The sequence below is a fragment of the Stegostoma tigrinum genome, chromosome 11 (genome assembly GCF_030684315.1).
Source record: "Stegostoma tigrinum isolate sSteTig4 chromosome 11, sSteTig4.hap1, whole genome shotgun sequence".
Lineage (NCBI taxonomy): Eukaryota > Metazoa > Chordata > Chondrichthyes > Orectolobiformes > Stegostomatidae > Stegostoma > Stegostoma tigrinum.
The window spans coordinates 51,980,652-51,986,084 of record NC_081364.1 but is presented as its reverse complement, the minus strand read 5'-3'; the positions used below and the strand labels follow the sequence as shown (position 1 = coordinate 51,986,084).

General features: G+C 40.5%; 1 protein-coding gene across 1 annotated transcript in view; it reads right to left on the bottom strand.

Moving 5' to 3' along the window:
- Positions 1 to 1,654: 1,654 nt before the first annotated feature.
- Positions 1,655 to 5,433, bottom strand: part of cfap20dc (CFAP20 domain containing) — a 356,705-nt gene continuing 352,926 nt past the window's right edge. The window contains exon 17 of the mRNA XM_059649948.1: positions 1,655 to 1,695. The gene's annotated coding sequence lies outside the window, so the exon portion shown is untranslated. The remainder of the gene's footprint in view (positions 1,696 to 5,433) is intronic.

The window sequence follows — 5,433 nt, the reverse complement described above, 5'->3', positions numbered from 1 at the left end:
GTGTAATTGATGATAAATTTCACATTAAATGCCAACCAAGCAAAGTAATGTGTTAATATATTTAAGATTTTTAAACATCAAGAAAATTACAATCCCAAAGCACATCATTAGTCATAATGCTACACACACGTCCCTGAAGGTTCAGATGCACTTTGCAATTTGAAGCAGATAGGCTTCAAATTTTAATATTAAAAAAGATCATGCAAATTTAAGCAACAATTAAGATCCAAAAGACACGCCAATCAAATGTATATTAGAATACATCCCATAAGAAGTGTATATTTAAATTGGATGACTTGGCCTTTTCCTTGGATACCTGATTCAATCTAACTGTAACAAAGGAAGGCTGTTATTTAATTCTCTATTATGTACTACACTGCATCATAATGACTTTTTCATACCACAATACTTTACCAAACCAGTCCACTGAAGATAATGCAGTTTTCAAAAGAAAGAATGCACCTGAAGAACAACACTATTAGGTAGTATTGAGAAAGATTGTGAATTAGAGGAGTTAGAACATGCATGGGAAGCTGGTATTACCAAAGACCCAATGAGCTAGGCGGTACCTTTGTTCAGAAATTATAGAAGTCACATATCTAGGTGAGTGCACAGATGTAAGCTGCCATGGGGACAATTCCACTGTGTGTCATTTTCAATTTAAAGTCATACATGTATATGATGAACAAATACACCATTTAATTGAATGCACCAACGTTGTACTGCCACATGGGGGCATGATGCAATCATATTAAATACACGAGTGATCAATTCAAAGGGAAGCTTTCAGTGCAATTTTTTTATTTCTTCCTGACAGTCTGCATGAATACATTGCACTTTTTAATGAGAACATATGAAAACACACTTTCAGGAGTTTTCAGCAGTGCCTTAATACAGACGCACTTCCCCAAGTCATTCTCACAACTCGAACCTATTTGAAGTTTTTAGCAAAATTAACCTTCCCTCAATTAACAATGTATCTACATTCTTGTGAAAATCCCTTCTTAACTATAAGAACAGGGATACATGGAAATTAATTATTGTTTAGGGCCAGTTTATATGGTCATTCTAAAGCACCAAGGGACTGTTACAGTCATAGAAAAAAAGATCTTAATCACAGATGACCACTCCCAGGCAAACATTAAAACTTTTAGAATATTATTTAAAGAAGACCATGGTTCTTACTCATGCTTCAACCAACATAACTAAAGCATCATATTGTTATTTACCTCAGCTGCTTTTCTAGTATCTAGTTCTGATTTAATGGACAGCATGGCTACACAAAATTGTACATGGTGATTTATAAAGGGAAATGCTTCCCTTTTTACTCTACACCAACAATTTACATTTACTAAATCTTTAATATTGGGCAAAGGAAACACTAAGTGCTTCAATAAAACTTATTCAAGAGAAAATGAGCCAAGGATGGAGACACACATTCAAGAACCAGGATCTATAGTTTTATTAAAGACTTTGAATGTTGGAGGGGGAAAATTTTAGAGGAGGGAATTCAGACAGTTGAAAGCATTGCTGCTAATCGCAGAGTCAATGTTGTATACATACTGACTTAAATGAACAATTGAAAATTCTTTACCTTTGAGGAAAGCAATACTTTCTAACAATGCAGCTTGCAGATAGGAAAGCCAGCAGTGCAAGAATCACTACAGTTACAACAGTGCCTGGATGGGGCCGGTTCTATAAATTCAATGAAAAGAAAAATTAGACTAATTTTAGAAAACAGACTATTTCATCACAATTTAGACAGGAATGAAAATTCATTTCACTTTCCTTCTATTATCAACCAGTCTATGTTTAAACTCAACTTGCGTTATAAAATTTCAAAAAATCCAGCCACCTGTTTTAGTGGAGGCAGACTGGGAGACAAGACTAACATTCTCTTGAGTGCCGGGTCTGACCAGTTTTTGAGATGTGCTACTGAGATTGTGAGGCCCAATTTTATTTTTTGAGCCGTAGACCAGGTTTTCCAGGCCTTAGGAAGCATCGAACAAATGCCTTCACAGTATCTTTTAAAGTCAAGTGGAGTAGCAGTGATTATTCCACACACCTCCCCACCACAGCGCCACAATATCATGCCCCACATTTGATATTTCTACAATCTTCCTGTCTCTGCCATTTAATTAATTGATTTATTGTCATTTATACAGAGTACAGTGAAAAGCTTGGTTTATGAGCAGTACAGGCAGATCATAGTCAGCAAGGACGTACAGACCAAAAAACATAGACAGAGGCATACAGGTTACATTGCGTGATCAACATTAGCAAGATCAGTGCTATTTGAGGTTATAGAGTCCCTTCATCAGTCTAATACTAGCCGGAGAGAAGCAGTTCCTGAACTTGCTGGTGCATGTGTTCAAGTTTCTGTATCTTCTGCCTGATGGAAGAGGTTGTAGGAGAGCATTACCAGGGTGCGATGGGTCTTTGACGATGTTTAGCAGCCTTCTGGCAGCAACAAGCTGTGTAATTGGAGTCCATGGATGGAAGGTCAGCTTCCTCGAATGCCTGGGCTGTGCACACAACATTCTATGGTTTCTTACGACCCTGGGCAGAGCAGTTGCCATCCCAGGCCGTTATGCACCCGGACACTATGCTTTAAATGGTGCATCTGTTGAATTTGGTGCGAGTCCCAATGGAAATGCCAAATTTGCTAAAACATCTGAGAAAGAAGAGACGTTGTCACGTCTTCTTGACCACTGCATCCACGTGGGAAGTCCAAGACTGGTTGTCAGTTATTGTCACTCCGAGGAACTTGATGTTCTCCACCATCTCAACCTCAAGTCCATTTTTGTAGATGGGGCTATGTTCTTCTCCTGTCCTTGTGAAGTCAATGATGGGTTCTTTCATTTTGCTGAAGTTGAGAGAGATGTTGTTTTCATTGCACCATATCATCAAGTCCCCTACCTCCTTTCTGTATTTTGACTTGTTGTTAGATATCCATTCTACTATGGTGGTGTCATCAGTGAACTTGTAGATGGCAATCATTTGGAATTTGGCAACTCTGTCGGGGGTGTGTAAGGAGTACATTAGGTGGCTCAGATGCACCCTTGGGGGGGGGGGGGGGGGGGGCTCCAATCTTGAGTGTTATCGTGGAGGAGGTGCAGTTACCTATCCTCATTGATTGAGGGCTGAGGATCCAGTTCTAGAGGGTAGAGCTGAGACCGAGGTCACAAAGTCTGGAGGGGATAATGGTGTTGAAGGTGGAGCTGTAATCAATGAGCAGGAATCTGACATTGGTGTCTTTGATGTTCCAGAGATGAGTGCAGCGTTAGGGATATGGTGTTGGCTGTGGACCTATATCAGTAGACAAACTTTAGGGTACTGAGGCATGCTGGGGCTCTGGAGCTGTTGTGGGCCATGACCAGCCTCTCGCAGCACTTCAAGATTATTGAGGTCAGAGCCACTGGGCAGTAGTCATTAGGGCTCATTGCATGTTTTCTTGGGTATGGGGATGATGGTAGTCTTGTTGAAGCAGGTGGGGACTTCGGCTTGTAGGAGGGAGAGGTTGAAGATTTTGGTGAATACCTCCGCCAGTTGGTCTGTGTAGGATCTGAGAGCTTGGCTGGGGACACTGTCCAGGCCTGTTATTTTCCTTGGGTTGACTCTCAGGAAGGCTGAACTAGGCTCAGCGGGCACAGGTGTGGCTGGGGCTGTCGGGGCAGGCGTCACCAGTCTGCTGGCATTCTGCTCGAGCCTAGCATAGAAAACATTGGGTGTGTCAGGGAGGGATGTGTCTTTGTCCCATATCTTGTTCTGTTTCACTTTATATTCAGTAAGGTTTAGGTTTTGCCACAGGCAGCGGGAGTCTGTTTGGTAGGTTTGGGCCTTGAGCTTGGTCTGGTACTGGCTTTTGGCATTCCTGATAGCTGTGCAGAGGCCATATCTGGATTTCTTGCATAGGTCTGATCACCTACTGATTGTGCCATTAACAATCTGTGCTACCCACACCTTTGCCAAAGCCTTTCATTCCACAATTTGCACAGAGCTGAAAAGGATGAGGAGAGAAGGTGCACCACAGTTACAGTCTTAGAGAATGTAATTTGTTGCTCTGATGAGGGCCAAAATCAGTGCTGTGTCTCTGGCAGAAAACTGATGGAACAGCTTCAAAGACAGAGTTGGTCCTGGATTTGAGTAGCTCGGTGACTGCAGTTTTGAAAGAGAGAACAATATCAGAGCAGATACAAATCATAAAATACATTATGAGCATCAAAAGTTGAATATTCAAACACATATTCAGAATATTCAGGTGAAGGGTCAGTGGGCCTGAAACGCTAACTCTGCTTTCTCTCCACAAGTGCTGCCAGTCCTGCTGAGATTTTCTGATTTCAATTCTGATTTCCAGCATCCGTAGTTCTCCAATTCTTTTCAATATTCAAATGTTCAGCGGGAGTAAGGGCCAAGTAAACAGGAGGTGGATCCTTACAGTGTTCAGATGCTACTTTTTATTGCCAAATTACCGGGTAGGAGAAGTAACTCAACAAAGGTTGGTATCCTGTCACCAAGTCACACTTTATTTACACATGGAAAGACTTTGACACTGATGCAGCTGCCTCAGAGCCAGCTCTCAGAGTGAAGAGAACCTCTGACACTCCTGTTCTTATCTGTTCGCCAGGGCTCCCTGATTGGACCAGATTAACAACCCTAAACAGGGAACACATATTCAACGTGGTCCAACTGGCTGACCTGATTACAATCTGTACAGCAGGTCAAGTCCAGGGATAGAAATCACAACAAAGGAACTTCCCAAAGTAGCCCCTAGATTTCTTTCCAGAAGAAGTAAATGAGACCAAAAACAGTATTACAGGAAAAAGAAAAAAACAGACTATAAGGCGTGTCTCTCCTTAAGGTCTGCAGATGCAGATTTATTAAGGTATGCTCAGCACAAATCAGGAAACTAGATTTTAGAACATTTCCTACAATGGCATTTATTTCTTTACTTACTTTGGAGAACAAGTCATTTCCAGGACTTGGAACACAATTAAGTGGCTTTCTGACAAGCAAACAATCAGAGACTGACCCTTCAGAATAAATGGTCATATGTAATAGAAATCAAAGGGAGTATTTCAGTTCTGCCAACATATATAACTTTATGATAAACATATTAGTCTAGGAGTGCAACCGCATAATAGGTCTTAAATACTAATCAATCCTGAACAGATAGAAATCATTTTGGTAACAAAATAAATCAATCCAATGGCACCCACCTTTGGAAAAATGCATTTAAAATTACTTTTAGCGACTATTTGTGCAACCTTAGAGATAACTGAATACTGCAAAATAGGGACACTATCATTATTTACAACCATAAAGTCAAATCAAAACCTTTCAATGTGTTTTTATATGAGTATAATGATTTGGAGTTTGGAAAGGATCTATTAGGTTGGAAAATAGCAAATGTAACTCTGTTATTCAAAAAAA